This window comes from Dermochelys coriacea, chromosome 10 (genome assembly GCF_009764565.3).
Source record: "Dermochelys coriacea isolate rDerCor1 chromosome 10, rDerCor1.pri.v4, whole genome shotgun sequence".
Lineage (NCBI taxonomy): Eukaryota > Metazoa > Chordata > Testudines > Dermochelyidae > Dermochelys > Dermochelys coriacea.
Genome location: NC_050077.1, coordinates 2,305,746 through 2,326,826, shown reverse-complemented (window position 1 = coordinate 2,326,826; position 21,081 = coordinate 2,305,746). Strand labels below are relative to the sequence as shown.

Sequence of the window (21,081 nt, the reverse complement as noted above, 5' to 3'; positions counted from 1 at the left end):
AGCAGGATTGTCTGGCTATGTAGACTCCCTCCTCAGGCCCTACATTACCAGCACTCCCAGCTATCTTCGAGACACCACTGACTTCCTGAGAAAACTACAGTCCATTGGTGATCTTCCTAAAAACACCATCCTGGCCACTATGGATGTAGAAGCCTCTACACCAACACTCCACACAAAGATGGGCTACAAGCCGTCAGGGACAGTGTCCCCGATAATGTCACGGCTAACCTGGTGGCTGAACTTTGTGACTTTGTCCTCACCCATAACTATTTCACATTTGGGGACAATGTATACCTTCAAATCAGCGGCACTGCGATGGGTACCCGCATGGCCCCACAGTATGCCAACATTTTTATGGCTGACTTAGAACAACGCTTCCTCAGCTCTCGTCTCCTAATGCCCCTACTCTACTTGCGCTACATTGATGACATCTTCATCATCTGGACCCATGGAAAAGAAGTCCTTCAGGAATTCCACCATGATTTCAACAATTTCCATCCCACCATCAACCTCAGCCTGGACCAGTCCACACAAGAGATCCACTTCCTGGACACTACGGTGCTAATAAGCGATGGTCATATAAACACCACCCTATATCGGAAACCTACTGACCACTATTCCTACCTACATCCCTCCAGCTTTCACCCAGATCATACCACATGATCCATTGTCTACAGCCAAGCTCTAAGATACAACCACATTTGCTCCAACCCCTCAGACAGAGACAAACACCTACAAGATCTCTATCAAGCATTCTTACAACTACAATACCCACCTGCTGAAGTGAAGAAACAGATTGACAGAGCCAGAAAAGTACCCAGAAGTCACCTACTACAGGACAGGCCCAACAAAGAAAATAACAGAATGCCACTAGCCATCACCTTCAGCCCCCAACTAAAACCTCTCCAATGCATCATCGAGGATCTACAACCTATCCTGAAGGACGACCCATCACTCTCACAGATCATGGGAGACAGACCAGTCCTTGCAAACAACCCCCCAACCTGAAGCAAATACTCACCAGCAACCACACACCACACAACAGAACCACCAACCCAGGAACCTATCCTTGCAACAAAGCCCATTGCCAACTCTGTCCACATATTTATTCAGGGGACACCATCATAGGGCCTAATCACATCAGCCACACTATCAGAGGCTCGTTCACCTGCGCATCCACCAATGTGATATAGGCCATCATGTGCCAGCAATGCCCCTCTGCCATGTACATTGGCCAAACTGGACAGTCTCTACGTAAAAGAATAAATGGACACAAATCAGACGTCAAGAGTTATAACATTCAAAAACCAGTTGGAGAACACTTCAATCTCTCTGGTCACTCGATCACAGACCTAAGAGTGGCTATACTTCAACAAAAAAGCTTCAAAAACAGACTCCAACGAGAGACCGCTGAATTGGAATTAATTTGCAAACTGGATACGATTAACTTAGGTTTACTTTGTGAAATGACTCATCCATTCCCAGTCTCTATTCAAGCCTATTTCCCCATGTTATTTCTCCCCCCACCCCACCCAACCCCACCCCCCACCGTTCCTCTGATATTCTTGTTAACTGCTAGAATTAGCCTACCTTGCTTGTCACCATGAAAGGTTTTCCTCCTTTCCCCCCGCCCCGCCCCCCGCTGCTGGTGATGGCTTATCTTAAGTGATCACTCTCCTTACAGTGTGTATGATAAACCCATTGTTTCATGTTCTCTGTGTGTGTACATAAATCTCCCCTCTGTTTTTTCCACCAAATGCATCCGATGAAGTGAGCTGTAGCTCACGAAAGCTTATGCTGTAATAAATTTGTTAGTCTCTAAGGTGCCACAAGTACTCCTTTTCTTTTTGCGAATACAGACTAACACGGCTGCTATTCTGAAACCTCTCTAACACAGTCAGTGTGGCCTTTTAAGGTAACAGGCAGGCAAACAAGCAGTGCTGAGAGTGAGGGAAAGACTAGATTTCAGCGCACCAGAGAGTGAAGCCGATATGCCAGATGTGCCACTGAATGCTGCCTGGAGCCATGGTGCTTGCACATAATAGGAATGTCCTGGGGGCCTGGTTCTCCTGGGCATTACGCTGATCTGACACCATGGATGTAATTAACCACTGGAACAACTGGATTCTCCATCACTGACTGTTTGTAAATCAAGGTTGAGTGTTTTTCAAAAAGCTCTGCTCTAGGTTCTCTGGCCTGTGCTCTGCAGGTCAGACTGATGTGGCCCCTTCTGGCCTTGAAAGTCAGTGTAACACTGTGGAGAATCCGGCCATTGATTGACATACTATGTATGATACTTTGATCACTGGCCTTGCAGTTTCTCCATTCAAGGAATTGGATTACTGTCTTTTTAAAATGGAGGAGCAATGTTGTTAATGCATAAACATACAGGGCCTGATTGGTGCTGGTGCATCACTTCACGCTGATGATATTGCTCACCTTTGCCTGATTCCTAAACTCTCTCCCAGCTAAGGTCACCCAGAAGGTGGTGGCGGGCCAACCCTTGTAGCTTTGACCATGTCCAGGCTAGGCACAGAGACGATGCTTGAAGTCCTGTTGGAGTGGGTATGGGTCCAGTGTTCAGGCTAAGATTCCTGGACCTGCCTGCAGCTACTGACACTCTTGGTTGCAAAGGTGCTGCACACCTATCAGGGCAATGACCCTAAGGTCAGAGTCGCTTTAAGCTGGTAGAACCCAGAGGGTTGTGGTGGATCTTTGCTTCTGTTCACTGAGGTTCCTTGCTTGTGGAGTCTTTCTGGTCTTGACTCTGTTGCCTTTTATTCAGCATCTGCATAAGGTTCCAGGAGAGATTGAGAGACATCAAGGTGTCTGTGCCACCAATATGTGGGTGGTCCCAGTGCTACATCTCCTTCCAAACAGATGTAAACAAAGTGGTTTCCCTGCTGCCTGAGTGAACTGGGTACCTGGCTAGAGAGCAGCTGACAGGCCCTGTCCCAGTAACATGGAAATGATTCTGCTCGGCTGGAGTTGTGAGCTTTGCTTCCATTGGGAGTGCTGGACAACGAGGGGTGCAGCCTTGGGATCCTACTGGAAACTTCATTGCTCCTGAACACCCAGACAGCAGCAGGGCTAGGAATACCTTCCTTCCTGTGCAGCTAGCCAGCCACCTCTCCCTTTCCTCCTGGGTACATTCCTAGCCACAGTGCTCCAGTACCAATCGCCACATGCTGGCTTGATGCACTATGCTCTCCTTGGGGCTGCTACAGAAGGCCACCCAGAGACTGTGCTTGGGGCTGCAGGCAGCAACCTGCCATCTCGGTGTGCCACGCCCATCAGGACACTCCTCTCCAACATGCCACACTTTGCTTTGACTGCCAGTTCCTTTCTGGGTCCTGCTAAACCTCCCGATTCTTAAATAGAGCAAGGCCCAGCGATTTTGTAGACTTCCTGTTTCTCAGCATCCCGTCCCAGCAGCAATACTCAATGGGGATGCGTAGGTTGAAGGGCTCAGCTTTGACCCCATGAGCATCTGTGGGAGGAGGTGGGGTCTTAGCTATTGGATTCCCTTCAGCTGAAGATCAGGCTGGGCTGCGATCTTGCCATGGATGGGTTGTGTCTGCGCCAGGTCCTGCTCCAGCAACAGTGCCATCAGTGGATGTGCTAGCATAAGCCACCCGTCGCTTGCAGCAGGTCTAGAGGACACGGTTAAAATGCTGGCAGCTGCTTAGAGCCACGTCTGCACTAGTGCTCCCAGTTCATCAATTCCCCAGCAGGTGCAGTGGTGGGATCTATTAAGAACAAATGTAGAGCAGACCAGGCCCAAGTGTGTAATGCAAAACAGCCCGGACACCTTCCCAATTAACTACGATGACCTGAACCCCCCGACAAAGCCCTGCAGGAGCCACCCCCTGGGATTCCACCAGTCCAAGGGAGCAGCTTTAACTCAGCCAGAGGAGGAGAGCTCTTCCTTTCAGAGGGCTACTCAGGGGAGCTCTTAATTTCTAGGGCACCTGCTGCTGAGCCCTCAGGTCATTAGTTGTGTACTCAGTACACACCAGTGGCCAGAAGAGGGAGTGCAGGGCAGTCTTGCACCTGGCTTCCCTCAAACCCTGCTGAGAGCCTGCTGCACAAGTAATCTGCAGCTGGAGACGCCTACAGTGTGCCATGGCGGGGCCTCGGGGTGGGACCAACTGTTTGGCAAGTTGTGTGGTGCCCCTGCACAAGTAAGGGCTTTTCCCTTTTAAATTACTCTGTTCAGCCACACCGTTATTTATGGTTTTTAAACAAAGAGATGTTTGCCCAGCCATCTCCTCCAGACAGCGTGCAAGCAGCAACAAGACCTTTTCACTGTAAGGCACTGGTTCAAATCCAGCCCCAGCCTGTGGAGATGGAAAATTGTTGCCCTGATGGACTCAGGTGTGGTGCATCTGGTGGGTCTTGTTCGAGGTCCCAGTGGGGAAGGACTCACATCTCAAAGGGCACTTCTGTCACAGGCACTGACTAGCCTGGAGACTGAATTCCCCCCACTGAAGGCTGAGAGGGCCACGTGGGCCTAACAAGAGGACTCATTCCAGTCACCCGCAGGGGGGAATCTGGCAGCTTCATCAGCATTGAATGTGCCAGAAAAGTTTTTTGACTACTTAAGAAAATTAGTTGCTTTCTGGTACTAACCTACCAGACAATGGATTTTCAAACCAAAGCACCTCACTCTGTCGGGAAGTTGCTGCCGCACAGCCCCTGTCTCGCCTCATGCGATCCCAGCTCCCTGCAGGATGCGTGTGCTCCAACTCTTCCGTCCCCTGCTGCGCACAGGCACTGGGCCAGGTTCTGAGCTCTGTCTGCCCTTGGAAATCTCCAGTCGAGCTTTATACCAATGTGAGAGACAGCAGACTCTGCCCAGTATCTCCCAGCTTACTCCATCTCACCCGCTCCTTTTTGCTCCGTCTCGGAATTTGCTATCAGATGCTGCACACAGAGCAGCAAACCCCAGTCTTGATTTAATAAGTATCTGAAAATGTCATAAGAGATGTGATAATAAAACATCAGATGCAAGAAAATGACTAGCCAAAAGGCATTTTAAAAAGCGAAGAGCGTAAATGTACTAGATTAAGACACTAATTTCTGTCCCTTGTATGTTCTCTATCTTTCCCAAGTCTTGACAGACAGAAATAAATGCCCCTTTTTCTCCAAAGTACTATCTGCCTCTCCTTGCTGTATTGTAACCACAGGGTGCCCACAGCTGTAACAGCCCATTTATTTTCGAGATTTGATGCTTTATCACTTTCAAAGGAGAGGATCCACTAGTTCATCATGCATTTCCAGTGTGAGCACTTACACTTAAAGACAGATCGAGATTCTGATGGTAATAACTAAATTTGATTTTTGACAGTCTGAAGAATCTCTGTAGATTAAAGACCTGCAATTTGTGGCTTTGTTTACACCATATAAGAAAAGCATAAAAACAAAATAGTCAAAGTAAGTCCTGAGAAATGAGAGGCTTCCTTTGTAACTTGGTCAATGCAAACCTGTTATCTGGTCTTTTTTGTTGTGCATGTAGCTATGTACTGAATAAAATGCCAGTAAATTCCCAAGCACAACACACAATGCAATAAAGACAGAGGCCAGATCAGCAGCTAAAGTAACGTATGTGTTAATGGTTTAATAGGCTGATCACCTCCTAAATAATTTTCTCAGTTCTAGAGCAATTGACCCTGGTCACAGTGGTAATAAAGGACTGTCCCCTGGGTTCTTGTTCAAAGGTTCAGGAAGCCCTTCCAGAGAAAGCCTTAAGTGGCTTTTAACAATATATATTTTATATTGTTACAGTCTAGTACTCTGCTAATTCAGCAGTCAGTGCAAATACCATCAGTTCAGGTCCATGGATATTTCAATTAAAAAAAAAGAAACAAAAACCATAAATAGAAATGAATTTTGTCAGACTTGCTCTTTGTTCGCTTCCCTGTGAATGGGGGCTGTGCCGCTGCTGCCTTCCGCAGTGTGTAAAGGCATCTTGTGAATATGTCACTTTGCTTTGTAAACACACACTAGAACCTTTTGTTTTGCCAGGCGCGAGCTGGGAGAGACGTGGCAGGGAGCCAGCAGGGCTGGCAGGGAAAGCGTTGCACGTGGGAGCCATCCCACTAGATCCAAGCGAGCGCTGGAACGTTCCCTGGCATTCAGAATTAATCCATCGTTATTGCCATTCATTGTTTGAGGGAATAGATTCAGATGATAGATTCCATCTTGCAGCCTGTGTTGCGCGCTCTGGAGTCCAAGGAGAGGGGGGCCCGTCTCATTACCACGAAAATGCGAGCTGAAGCCCTCATGGCCCGGCCTGCTGGAGGAGTGCGGAGGGGGATGGATATGTGTACAGAGTCAGAGCATTTAAAAACTTAGCTTTGAATCCAACTTGTCCTGCTCCAGCTTATTCAGGGGGTCGTTTGTACTCCTCAGCCAACAGCTTCTTCATAGTTACATTTGTTAGAAAATGTGCCAGTGTTTTTCTGTCTCTAATGCTTCTCTAAAGAAAAACATAAATTGTTGTGCAAAAGTCAACATGGTTTCTGTACAGGGAGATCAGGTCTTACTGATCTATTAGAGTTCTTTGAGGGGGTCAACAAACATGTGGACAAGGGGGATCCAGTGGACACAGAGTACTTAGATTTCCAGAAAGCCTTTGACAAGGTCCCTCACCAAAGGCTCTTATGTAAATTAAGTTGTCATGGGATAAGAAGGAACATCCTTTCATGGATTGAGAACTGGTTAAAAGATAGGGAACAAAGGGTAGGAATAAATGGTAAATTTTCAGAATGGAGAGGGGTAACTAGTGGTGTTCCCCAAGAGTCAGTCCTAGGACCAACCCTATTCAACTTATTCATAAATGATCTGGAGAAAGAGGTAAACAGTGAGGTGGCGAAGTTTGCAGATGATACTAAACTGCTCAAGATAGTTAAGACCAAAGCAGACTCTGAATAACTTCAAAAAGATCTCACAAAACTAAATGATTGGGCAAAAAAATGGCAAATGAAATGTAATGTGGATAAATGTAAAGTAATGCGCATTGGAAAAAATAACCCCAACTATACATACAATATGATGGGGGCTAATTTAGCTACAACTAATCAGGAGAAAGATCTTGGAGTGATCGTGGATAGTTCTCTGAAGACATCCACACAGCGTGCAGCGGCACTCAAAAAAGCAAACCGGATGTTAGGAATCATTAAAAAAGGGATAGAGAATAAAACGGAGAATATCTTATTGCCCTTATATAAATCCATGGTATGCCCACATCTTGAATACTGCATACAGATGTGGCCCCCTCATCTCAAAAAAGATATACTGGCATTAGAAAAGGTTCAGAGAAGGGCAACTAAAATGATTAGGGGTTTGGAATAGGTCCCATATGAGGAGAGATTAAAGAGGCTAGGACTTTTTCAGCTTGGAAAAGAGGAGACTAAGGGGGGATATGATAGAGGTCTATAAAATCATGAGTGGTGTGGAGAAAGTGAATAAGGAAAAGTTATTTACTTGTTCCCATAATATAAGAATGAGGAGCCACCAAATGAAATTAATGGGCAGCAGGTTTAAAACAAATAAAAGGAAGTTGTTCTTCACACAGCGCACAGTCAACCTGTGGAACTCCTTGCCTGAGGAGGTTGTGAAGGCTAGGACTATAAAAAGATTTAAAAGAGAACTGGATAAATTCATGGAGGTTAAGTCCATTAATGGCTATTAGCCAGGAGGGGTAAGGAATGGTGTCCCTAGCCTTTGTTTGTCAGAGGGTGGAGATGGATGGCAGGAGAGAGATCACTTGATCATTACCTGTTAGGTTCACTCCCTCTGGGGCACCTGGCATTGGCCACTGTCGGCAGACAGGACACTGGGCTGGATGGGCCTTTGGTCTGACCCAGTATGGCCATTCTTATGTTCTTATGTTTTATGTTTTGCGTGTCAATCCCTTTTTAGAGCCCAGCCTTACTTGGCACCTCTCTTATGGATGCCGCTGTCCTGTCTGGCGGTTCGAGTAGGGTTGGCTGTGGTTGAACAGTGTGGTGTGGTGTTGTATTTTAATTGTTGTTTCCTATGCCCGGAGTTCTTGGTGCCCAGCCAGCACTCGGACCCCTTGGCGAGGGAAAGGATTGTAAATGTACGATCTTAGTTAAAGATAGATGGGCCAGAGCCTCCATGAGTGTAAATCTGCACAGCTCTATTGACTCCAGTGGAGATGAGGCAGTTTAAACCAGCTGGAGATCTGGCCCGTATATTTAAAGAACCCAAACTCCGGGCTTTTATTACATTTTTTGAACTTAACAACAACAAATTACCTCCTCCCCTAACAGGTTTGTGCTGCTTTTGACCCTTTTAGCATTGAGGGATTTGTCTTCTCAAGGGTTTTGATATCTACAATGTGTGCCTGTGTTGTCCTGTTTTTCTGGCCACAAATAAGAAAGATATCAAACATCTGTATAATTTATCAAATAAAACCAATCACACATCTCCTCTCCCCCCACCCCCCCAAACGTGGATGTAATTAAATCTGAGACAATTTGGAGCAAAAGGTGGAGCATTCTGGATGGGAGACAAGCTTTAACACTCCTGCGGCATCAACAGCACGCATTCCCTCTGACTCTGCAACAGAAGGGCCTTCCTTTCATAGGCTGCTGGGAAAATCCTCATCAGAAAACTTCCAGCTTTTTGTTACTTTAACAGAGTAAAAGGTTCACTGATGGTGGCAGTTGGGGAGGGTTGTTAAAGCTTTAGCTTCTGTCGCTTCAGTGATTATGGCTGTGAACCACAGTGCTACACTGCTCCTTGTGTCTTCTCTTAGATGACTTTTTAATACCATATAAAACACTGGCTTGCTTCAGCCCTGGCTTCTTTTATCTATACAGAATCATTGTTACAGACATCTACATGGCAATATATATCAGCTGGGTGGCTGATTTGCACACCCACCGCATGAGCGAGAATAAATCGCTGTGTCGTGGAAAGCTTGCTCCATAGCGTGGATACAATAATTAAGCTGAAACTCGCTGTCTGTAAAATACTGTCGTGTTTAAACATTCCATTGTTCCCTGCGAGTTCCACATGATGGAACTTGATGCCGAATCATTTCATTCAATTAAAAGTGGCAGGCCTGCTGCCTTCTGCACTGCCACTGGGTCATTAATACTTGAGATCATTTGTTACACACCCTCCCCCGCCCCCCAACCTCCCGCTTGCCTATACAATGACAGCATATTCGCGGATGTGGAGATGAATGAATGGCAGTTGCCTGCTGCCAGGTTAACTTTTTCACTGCTGCTCTAATTTACCTGGTCCAGGGGGGGTGAAATGCTCCTGCACGGCCTGTGTACCAGGAATCCAGCATCCTGGGCTCCTGCCAAAGGCTGTTATGGCAGCAGGGGTGGGTGGAATGTCCCTAGAACACTGTGCTTTCAATGCTGCCATTGTAGCTACTGTGGGTTGTTGTTAGAATCGCTGTCCTTTGGCAGCATGACTCTGGATTTCTAGAAAGGAAATGCTGGCAGAGTAGATTTTGAAATGAGATTTTCAGGGAAGTCAGGTCAAGAATGGCAAACATTGACTGATGGAAATGACCACTCTACTGCTGCAAGGCTGGCAGATGTTCACGGCTTTCCAGTGCGGAATAAAAAAAACACTGGCCTTATTCGACATTCAAGTGCCTACAGCTGTTCCCCAGTAATGTAATAGAATTACACTAATAAATACAAGTGGGATCAGAGCCACCTCCTAAAGCGGCTGCATTGTTTGATGCACTGGCAGCACTGGCAAAGTCCCCACTAACTCAGTTACTGCAGAGCCCCAGTATGTGATTACAGAGGGCATTTACATCTTATTAACTGAGCATCTCCGTCAGCTCTTAGGGAAAATGTTCCTCTCCTTAGACCTGCCAGGGAGGCTCTCTGAGTTGTCGGTTACTGTTCTAAGGGCTTGTCTCCGGCCCTTGGGCCTGCCCCTCTCGCAGTCCCAACAGAGGTGAGTCTGGAAGCCTTCAGGGCACGGTGCTCGCAGTTAGGGCAGTAACGCATAAGTCACCCCATGGGCAGCTGCATTTGTTTGTAATTGCCATAGCATCTGAATGCTGGATACAGACCAGACACACACTGGAGAAGAGACCCACGTCTGCTGCTGTCAGGGCTGAAGTGACAAAGAGGAGAGATGAAAGGGATCAAGTCCTCAGTGTAGCCAAATTGCTGCCGAACATTGGAGGGGTGTCAATCCCAGAGCTGGGCGGAGGGGGTAGCCTGGAGTCCTAGGTGGGAATAGGCCTGGGTGTCACAACAGGGTTTATGGGGCTGGGCAGTGATCTCCCAAGAGAAGGGGTGGGAAGCCACGTTGCTTGAGTGATTTGCAGCTAGCCCGGCTGGAGCCTGTACTTGCAGGAACCTTGCTCCCTGCGGCGGAGCAACCCAAGGACGGGAATGCACAGCACCCTGCATCAGCGTCACTCCTGCCCTCCTGCCTCCCTCAGTCCCCTGGTGTTTGTCCGCGTTGCTCTCAGTGTAGCCTCAGCTCCTTGGGGCCGAGGCTTCCTCTGTAACGTCTCAATCCGGCGCTGGCTGGGTGTCTGAGAGACCTGTGGGGCAAATGAAGGATACCCCATGAGGAGCTTCGCCTACACTGAATTGCCAAAGAGGTGAATGCAGGAGCCTATCAAAGCCATAGGAGCTGCAGGGCCATGCACCATGAGCTTGTTCTCAGTGCATTACTGTTTTTGTGAGCATGCAGAAGCCAAGCCACGTGTGTGAGAAATGGGTGGTGGGCGGGATGGGTAGGCAGAGGAAGCCTGGCTCAAACCCCTCCATTATCCTGTTTTAGTTCTGAGACTGGCTCGTCCACGTTGAGCTCTGTGATTCCTCATGGCAGGAAGGTCAGAGCCTCCAGGACAGACTGACAAGCTGCCACATCAGTGCATGCGGTGAACCTCACCATCACGGCTGTCCCACCACTGTAATGTCTGGGAGCCAAGAGGAGAGCTTGCCCCGTAGGGCAGGGCCAGAGCCTGGATTTCCGTGCCTCTCCCTGAGAGCTCTGCTCAGCCACCACCCCAGGAGACTGGACGACAACAGCAACACCGAGGGAGTCCTGCCAGCAGCCCTGCCAGTGCTGGAGCGAATGGCCGCCCATGTCTGTACGGCTGGTGGAGCAGGTTGGAGCCAGTGGGGAAGCAAGAGGAGTGTTTGTCGGTCATGTGCCGTGGCCCGGAGGGTCTGTTTCCCCTGCAGCTCTTCCTTCAGGCTCTGCTTTCACGCGGGCTCATTACTTGCCCCCTTTGCAGTGTGGATGCAGGCCGACTAATTCAGGTGCTGATAGTCCTCCGATGCCTTCTCACAATTTCCTCAGCGCCATATTTTCTTGCCCTCTTCCTACTCCCTTCTACACTGGAAGTCACCTACCAGTTTATAGGCACCTGTTCAGCATTAAACCCCCACGTTTGGCGGCTGTATTGCTGCTCGGCTTTTGCAACGCTCAAACCGAGGTGCCGTCCAGGATATCCTACTCCCAGCATGCTGCCAGCTGGTCAGAGGTGGCTGCCATGGTTCTCTGGGGTCTCTCTTGTGAGGTCAGTCAGAGCCACAATTTGGATACTGAAAATCTGCAGTTCTGGGAGGCAATTTGCAAGAAGCTGGCAGAGAGGGGGATTCACCGGATGGGACCTCAGTGTAGGGAGACAATTAAGTCCCTCAGCACTGTGTACTGGAAGACCAACGACAACACCTCTCAGTCCAGCAACTCACCAAACATGGGTACTTGGTGTTCAGAGCCCGCTTTCTTGCTGCAGCTGCTTTTGACTCTGGATGGTGTCAGTATTGGCCCTGAGGGTCGAGGGACCAGTGGAGACATCGGGAGCACTGATTCAGAGGGCACAGAGCAGGTGACGACCTCGGGCCACAGTCTCGGGAACTCATCTCATCCAAGGAAGGACATGCACATTCTTTGACGTGAGCTGTAGCTCACGAAAGCTTATGCTCAAATAAATTTGTTAAGGTGCCACAAGTCCTCCTTTTCTCATTCTCCCACAGTACAGCGTGAAACAATTCTTTCTTAGCAGCGCTAAGAATCATGGGATAAGTCCTGGCACCTCACAAGGGCGAGCAGAGCCCCAGCGTGGAAACGAAAACTCAGGTCTGGCTCAAGTCTGGATTTGGAGTCTGGATGTTCTAGTCTAGCCCAGCGCCCCGACCGGGGTTAGCTCCTCGGTGTGAAGATGTACCCTAATCAGCACCTCTGAGTTCTTCTTTGAATAAAGAAAAGGAGTACTTGTGGCACCTTAGAGACTAACAAATTTATTTATTATTTATTAGTTAGTCTCTAAGGTGCCACAAGTACTCCTTTTCTTTTTGCGAATACAGACTAACACGGCTGCTACTCTGAAACCTTTTTTGAATAGCGTCCCTAGGGTGCTCTCTACTGGCTGGGTGGGGGCTCAGGACGGTTTAGTTATTTATCCAGAGAGGCCCTAAATATATTGCACCCAGCCTTGTTGCTGCTGTTAACCACCGGGCAGAAGGGTTACATGGCCATTGTGTGAGGTTTTATTAATCCGGGGGAGCTGCAGTGAAGGGCAGCAAGGGAAGGTGTCTGAGAGACCATCTCTCCCCTAGGGAATTCGGGGCCTCCAGCTTATCCTGCTGTTAATAAAAGGCAACTCTGCCAAAGCCAGCGGCCTTACCCTGGTGTATGAGAGGTCCCAGCCATGCCCTCTGTGGCCTCCTCATAGCTCTGAGCCACTCTCTTTGCTTGCTGGGAGTTTCTTACTCTGCCCATTGTTTGCATGGTGTCTGCCAGGCTGCAGACCTAGCTGGTTCCTTGGAGCGCCCTCTGCTCTGGCTCTCGGCAGAGTTCACTGTCTGCTCTCACAGGTGGCTGCAGCCTGTAGCGGGTGAGAGCCAGCAGCCCGGGGTTGTGTCGCGGTGAGAGGTGGCAGAGAGGCAGCAGTAGTCTGAACAAGGCCCCTGAGTCATGAGCATTTAGCAGCATGCTGAGATTCCAAAGGGGTTTATTCCGCCATGCTCCAGAGGCCCGGTTTGGTCGGGTTTGTGCTTTAATCCCTGGTTGTGAAGTGCCCGCCTCCCACGGTGAGCGGCACTGTGGAGATTATTGATAACGCTGATCTGGGGGGGCTGTGCCAGGCATAGGCAGTTCTGGTTCCATGCTGACCGGAAACATGCGGCTTATCTGGAGCCCCCTCATCCCCTAGCAAGGTGCTGGACATAGACCTGTTTTTGCAGCCTACCAAGTGGCATCCAGCACATGTCATTCCCCCGCTGTGTTACTGGTGAGAGGGGATGGACCAGCTGCTTCACCCACCCACTCTGCATGCTTGGGTTCCTCCCCATGCCTTGCTCTGTCTGTGAGTCGGAGGTGGGACTCCAACAGGGTTTAGTCGTTCAAAACTCTGCAGTTCATAAGAAAAGTCTCCCATTGTGTCCCCCCCCCGCCCCATACATACACACACACACACAAAATTACATTCAAATAATGAGACACAAATGCGGCCATAATGAAAAGTACATTTAATATCCCAGGTCCTAGTTTTGTAAATTAGTCTAACCAGCAGCTACAGAATAAATGATACCTAATTACTGTTCAGGGAAGTTCATGCAGAAGCGCTTAGCTGTGAGGTGATCATAGGGAAACACCATCAATGACAGGAAATGAACAAGATGCCGGCTGTAGGAAATTGTAATTACAGAAGACTGACATACTGTGTGAGCTGTTTATGATAATGAAGTGGTGCATCAAATCAAATTAACCTTCGTTATTTAACACAGAATGCACCGCGGACTTGTCTCCACAGATGCTGAACCCAAAACTGGAGCAGGAACCCTTGAGGTCGCTGAATTCAGAAAGGCAGCTAATGTGAAGCTACTGAGGGCTGCTTCTATTTAAGGCTTGGTTACTAAGAAATCGCCTCTGCTCTGCATGCTCCAGTGTCCTGGCTGATGCAATGGCATTAGCTAGTTCAGGCAGAGAGTCTGTGGAGCTGCTGTCGACAGCCCTGGGAAGAGCCTCTCTGCAAATGGCTGATCATTCACACTCTCCCTGGGAGAACCTTTAGGCAGGAGGCTGTGTGATCAGCCAGCCTCGCTTCCCCTCTTTGCCCCGATGATGTGTCCTCTTCCTCCCGCTATGCCTGTGTTCGAGCACTCGCTCGCTCTTACCTCTGGAACAGAGCCAAGAAAAGGTCAGTATCCTACCATAGGAGGAGTTAAGAGAAGCCAGGGGAATGTTTTCCATTAGTCCCAGTGGTCTCCCTCAGCACGGGCGCCAGCATGTTCCTCTGCCAGGCACTCAGGGCAAATCACCATGCCACTTTCATTTCGTAAGGCAAAGGATGCAAGTGCTACTTTCCTTTTTTAAGAAGGTTTCCTTTGCTCGTCGCCCTTCCTCGCGAAGGCTCCTGTGCTTACTGCAGGGAAACTTACCTTGGGATCCTTTCACACCGACGGGTAAGTCACTTTCCAATTCACCCAAATGCTCTGTTCAGGATTCACGAGCTTTTGAAACAAGGGGCCCATCTCTGCCTCTACTGTTGATTTTAGTGCACCCGCAATGTGCCACTGCCAGGAGTAAAGAATTGTTTAGTGCCAGTGCTAGTTTCCTCTGGTTATTGCAGATGCTGACACAGGCTCTGCTGAAGGCAGGATTAGCTGCAGAAAGCTGGTGTGCACACAGGAGGGGATTACAACCGTGGTTTTATGGCAAAGGTTTTTTGTTTTCTAGGTTTTATTTTTTTATTGTTATTTTTATTCACGGCTTTTGTTGGGTTAAAAAGAAGAGGTGTGAAATCCCACCACACATTCCATAGATAACTCCCCCACCTGCCGGGTCATTTAGAGAGCCGGGCTCAACGATAATTAGGACTTGCTCTGTTGGGCTGAGTGAATCAAATGGCAGCCGGATTAGAAACAGGGAGCGTAGCATTCAGAATGTGGCATGTGTTCTGCCTGTCTAATACGTTCCAAGCACACGTTAAAGGAATCCATTGGATTAATAAACCAAACAGGCTGCTCAAATCCCTTCTGGACTGGCTAGGAATGTCAACACCCTGTGATGCCATTTGTGTTTTGAACTGTTAGATCTGATCTGCCTTTTGCCGTGTTTGCTGTGTGACGTTTTGAGTTGTCTTATATTAGGAAATGTTTGCTCAATGCCCTGAGTGCCTGCAGGGGCCTCCGCTCACTTTATAAGCAAAAAGGTTGTTCTGCAAATCTTCACATTTGTTGGACAAATACAAGTCACTGGTTCAATGAAAGTTCTGAGTTCTCCTACTCCAGGGCTGCCGAGCGGCTGCTGTCAGATTTGCCCTGACTCCTTCACCCTGTGTTCAGCTGTATTTTTATTTTCCTTTCTGTTTATCCAGTACTAGTATTAAGACACAGGTACACTTTCCTTTCTGTTTACCCAAAGATAACTTTTACATGTGCACACTTGCACCTGCACAGCTCAGAGTGGTAATACTTTCAATGAAAGAACTTGAACAGTCACGTTCATTTTAGGCAGCCATGGTGGCCTGTTCTGAACGACATCTTAGCATTTCAATACATGTGGTGCCTGGATCCCAATGGGTATGAAACCTCAGGCAGGTGGGAACTGGCAGGCTTTGGAGTAGAGCAAACAGCCAACTGGCCGGGCATGGTTAACTTCAAAATGTCAGGAGTTTATTCACAGCTCTGCTTAACGTAAATGCCAGGCACTGAGAAAACCCCTGGCCTCGCAGTGAGAGCACTGCAGTGACGTCTCCTGTCTAATGAACAAGAGCAGCTGGTCTCCTCCTGGGTCAGTGGCAGGAGGAACTGGGCGGGGAGCAGTTGGACAAGGGCTGGAGGGGAGAGGAGAGGAGGCTGCAGGAGAACAGGTAGGATTGGAGCAAGGGCAGGGTGAGGATGCTATTCCAGGGGTCTGTAGAATCAGAGTGAATTATGCTCTGTAATTAACACTCTGGGTGATAGTTATGAATTAGTTAAGCCCAGCTAGAATGGGGTGCCTAGTTCTGTGTACATCTATATCTAAATGTGCCTGTTTCCACATCAGTCTATATGTATATATCTGTGGGTCTGTCTAGCTGTAGACAGATCCATCTAAGATCTAGAGGGATAATAGATAACTAAACGAGAACAAACCGTGCCCTACTAACTCACTCCCTAGTGGCGCAGAATTCTCAGTAAGGATTACAAGATCCTGCCCAATGTCATTTACAACCTCCTTGAGCTGACCTGGCTCCTCTCCGAGTCCTCTCATCTCCAGCCCTGTACCAGGGCTCCCGTGTGTATCAATTAACACCCCAGGTGTCGCACTAATAATTCTTTCTCTCATGCGAGCTCCAAGTCCTGGTTCATAGCGGAGGGCGCTGGGCTTTTGTGGTTACAGATTCAGTTTTGCTTCACTTCCTCAGTAGGAAAATGCCTTGCGACTTCTGATGGTTAATCACTATTGTACAGTACTAAAGAGGGAAGATTTTCTCTAATCCCCTTTAAATGGCCTCCAAATGGGGGCTCAAGCAAAGATGACTAATGACAGACATAATTAAACTAATTTAGTAGGTGAAGCTTTGATGGGAGCCCTCTCCAGCCCAGGTATTGCCGTAGGGGACTGTGCCCTAATTATCCACATGGCAAATCCAAACCTCCTCACTGTTGTATTTGAATTAAGGAGACAGGGCAGGGGGAGGGTGTAGGCTGAAGGATGCCTTTTTGACTGAAAATATTTGTATTGATTTGCTGCAAAGGGCCACCTTGTATAATCTCATTAATGAGACAGTAAATCCAGATTCTTTTAATAATCATGTATGCATCCCATACTTTGTCAAATGCTTTTACTGCATCTCTCATCAAAGGATTCCATGTGTACATGTATTTGCCTTTCAAAAGCTGTCAACTGTAGTGAAATATAAAGGCAATGAAACATATCTACGCAGCTCTCCACAGAAGATGCGCTGTGCTCTGGAAATCTCTTTTCATGAATTATGGTACCAGACACTGAACTCCCACAACTGGATTTCTTGCTGGAGCAAAGCTGAATTACAGTGAACTGAGCTTGTGTGAGAGTGGAGAACTGATGTTAATGAACATGTTCTAGCCCCATGCGCTCCGTCTGGGGAGGGTGAACAGGAGGGCACATCATAGCCACGTAGGCGACAGGTGTAAGTTCAGGGCAATATGTCTGACCCTTCTTCAGCATACACCTCTGTGATGCATCCTGGCTGACAGACACTCTCAACCTAGTTAATTTTGTGGCAGAATGAAAGTTTTGTAGGGCAGACAAGCAGGCCATCGCCAGCTAGAGGGTTTCAGGGAAAGCGGGAGTTTTAAAATCCTATTGAGCCAGCTCTCTTCATAAACTGCACACTTTCCCATGGGGAGCATGGAAGCTCTGCACAAAGTGCAGCTGGTGGAGCAGGAAGAGCAAAGACACGCCTGACTCCCCTCCCCGAGCCGCTCCTGCCAGACCCTCTCCCTGCCAGACTCCAAAGGGGTGGCGGGCGTTATCTGGAATGTCAGCTTCATGCAGAAATCAAAGGAGGCTGCCTAAGGGCCAGGATGTGGAGGCTGAAGGTAACTCTGTGTTGGACATGAGGGGCCATCTGAGGCTCAGGAGGTGGCCTTGCAGCACTTCTCAGCCACTCTGGATTCAAGGTCCCAGCCTGTGTTCTGTGGTGAAATGGACTGAAAAGGGTGAGCACCAAAGCAAAATGCCCCTGACTCCTCTATCAGACCAGGCATCACATGAGGAGCCGGGCGAAACAGGCTGCTGTGTAACTGATTGTAAATAATACTTAGTGAAAAGCTTAGGTCTGATGCTCAAAAGGAGTTAGGCACCGAAGACACTATTTCAGGTGCCTACGTCCCAGGTTTGGCTCCACAGTGATGCACAAACTCCTGTCTAACCCATGTAGACCCCTAAACTCACTCGGTGCCTACATTTTCAGGGCCAAGTTCCTGCTATGCCAATGTTTCTGCCTCTGAGCATATGCACTGCTCCCTCTCTTTAGGCATCCTCCAGGCACCTAGCTCCTGCCCAAGCCCTAGGACAATTCACCAACCAGGGGAGAAAATCTGTTTGGCTCCCTAAGTTGCATCCAGGGCCTGTTCTAGTAGATGACATGCTCAGAGGCTGCCTCCTGGATCAGGTCCCATTCAAAACCCAACCGGCTGATGGGGAGGAGGAAGAGATGGTGGTGCCCAGTGGTTAGAGCACGTGCGTGTTCCATGGTGGATAAAGGCATTGGGCCAGAGAGAGACCGCAAGAAAGGCTCTAACTCTGTAGTTCAGTGCTTCGGGCACCCACCTGGGACATGGGAGACCTGCGCCTGGCTCCAGTCCCCTTGTTCCAATTGCTCTTTCATCCTCTCTCCACAGTGGAACATCATCAACAGGAGAGATGGGGGGACCCCCCTCCCATCCGAATATCCCGTAGCTCAGTGCTTAGAGCACCTGCCTGAGAGGTGGGAGACCCACGTTCAAGTCCTTTCTCACCCTCTGGCAGGGGGGAGAATTGAACCTTAACACACTCAGTTCTTGCATCCTTTTAGAAGCACCTTATGAGCACTAGGTAATTACTCCTCAGCAGACCAGGCTGAGGTAAGTGGTGTTAGCCATACTTTACAGCAGGGGAAACTGAGGCTTGGGAAAGTTTTACAACTTCTCCAAGGCCAGAGAGGGAGTCAGTGTCAGAGCCAGGCTTTGTCCTGAGGATTCCTGACTCCCAGTACTGGGCTGAGACTATGAGACCAGCCTGTCTCTCTAATGTGTTACTGTGACATCACTGGTGCAGAATAATTCAGCCAGGCTGATGATAACTCTGACCTCTAGAAATAAAGCCTACGGTGTACTGAAGAAGAGTGAGGAATTGAGTTGTGGAGAGAGCCGTCCAGCCAATGCTACTTTAATTACAACGAACGATAGGCTCTTGAATGTATAGGAACAAGTTCACCGTGGTCATAAATCTACTGAAATCAAGGGATTTATGCCAGCAGAGAATTTGCCAGCTGGGAACATAGGAATTGCTGTACTGGATCAGAACCATGGCCCACTTAGCCTGGTATCCTGCCTCTGAGAATGGCTGGTACCACTTACGAAAATCGCTGCAGGGGACAACCATGGCCTAGCCAGCTCATAGGGAAAGTTTCTTCCTAACTTCTTTCACGTCGAGGTTGGTTCATGCCCTAGATGTGTTCCATAGTCTGACTCTTAATGAGAGGAAGAAGAAGGGGGATATGCATTCCCAGAAGCCAAGTCCTGCCTTGTGTTCCAGGCACCGCTGGTCTCCAGGCGGGAGAGACCTGGTCTGTGGTGCTGCAATGCAACACTCTCTCCAGCTGCCTGGCTACGTGAGGTGGTTTCAGTGGGTAGGTGACATTTGGCTCAGAACACAAACTATAGCCCATTAAAAACATTCTTGGACAATCGTTAGCAGGCTGTTGCAGTTTCCTGAAGATTTGAAGTCCATAAATATTTACTAATGTGATTGAACAGGCAACCCTGTTTTTAGACCATTTCTAACTATGGATTTGAAGCTGTTATGGTTTCATTAAACACCTATTAATGTGAATGTGTTTCTAATACCAGTAGGAAAGGAAAACAAAACAAACAGGTTGTGATACAAGCTGTCCTGAAACAAGGCATTCACAGCTGCTTGTCTGGAGCTTCCTGCTTTTCTGTGGCTAGGAGCAAACTGGTATTGAATAGGGATGGAAATATAATGCCCAACTAAGAATGATTCAAATGGTATTGAATTAATTCAATAATGGGAAAGGATCTGTCTGTACTGACAGATCTGACATTTAAATTCCTGGTCCAGGGAGCTGCAGTATAAAAAGTTAATAGGATGTAGGTTTCTAACAATACATATCACATAATTCTAGGGATATTGTGCAGGCCCCTTACTATTACTGTACCACATGTGGAATATAGACTTCAGTTCTGGTCACCCCATTTGAGATAGATCAGTTAAACTGAAGAATCCAGCACAGGGCAGCTGAGATGCTCTGTGGAATGGAGGGGCTTATGAATGAGGTGGGAAAGACAAAATTGGGGTTATTTAGCTTTGACCGAAGATGATTAAGAAGTAACAAGACTGAAGGTTTTAAACCAGCTAGCTGATAGTTTGATCTATGGGAGGCTGCTGGACAGACCAGAAATAGGGATTATAGGTTTACATTAAGAAGGAATATATGTCTCAGTAGTAAAAATTTCAGGTGGCACTTTACAATGTGTGGTGAATACGGAACGGACTTACAGGGAAGGATGTGGAATCCAGTAGTATTAATGTGTTTAAGCTAAGGGACAAGTGTGTGGAATATAACACATGAAATGAGTTCTGTGCGTGGGAGGAACCAGCTGCCCTTTCATGGAGTTGGGAGGGAAGTTAATGCTGGTCTTGAATACAAGAGAAGGTAAACAGGACAGCTCATCTGACCGTCTCTAGTATTCATTATCGTGCGCCTCTGCCATGTTCTTTCTTGTTCATCTACTCTGTAAATGACACTCCTTATCTTTTTAATGTCTTGTATGGGAGCCTTCCCAGGTCTCTAATTTAGTTTGGTTGCCCTTCTCTGGGCCTATTCTATTTTCGCTGTTTCCTTTTGGAGAGGGACACAGTGCTGTCTACACATGGAACGCCATTCTAATATGTGAAGTATTAGTCTCTACCCTTTTCTGAATACAGCCAATATCTTTTTGACCACCACTGTGCTTTGAGTGGAGATCTTTATTGTGCTGCCAACAGCAGCACCTGGACCTTTCTCCTAGGTGGTTAGTCTCTTTAGAACAATCAGTGTGTAGGAGTAGCTCACTGTTCCTTCCATTTGCACTTGTCAGGCTGAGTTTCATTTCTCAATGCGTTATCCTTTTTACCTGATATTTTTTGGGTCCTTCTGAAGTTCTTTTCACTCCTCTCTAGACTTGATTAGTCTGAATAATCATGTGTTACTACAGATTCTGATTCCACATGGGTCATTCTTCTACCAGATCACTGGGAAACATAGAAATACCATTGGCTCCAGTGGGATTCTTAGGACACCCAGCTATTAACTTCCTTCTGTGGTGAGCATTGAGCACTCATTCCCTCTCTTTGTTCTTCATCTCTTAGCCA

At 47.9% G+C, this 21,081-nt stretch overlaps 1 protein-coding gene across 11 annotated transcripts in view; it reads left to right on the top strand.

The window, feature by feature from the left end:
- Window positions 1-21,081, top strand: part of TNRC6A (trinucleotide repeat containing adaptor 6A) — a 164,229-nt gene that overhangs the window by 16,605 nt on the left and 126,543 nt on the right. Inside the window, exon 1 of one of the 11 annotated variants that reach the window (XM_043494657.1) lies at window positions 14,273-14,438. The exons of the other annotated variants lie outside the window; for them this stretch is intronic. The gene's annotated coding sequence lies outside the window, so the exon portion shown is untranslated. Of the gene's footprint in view, window positions 1-14,272; window positions 14,439-21,081 lie in introns of those variants that run through there. 11 annotated transcript variants of the gene reach the window in all.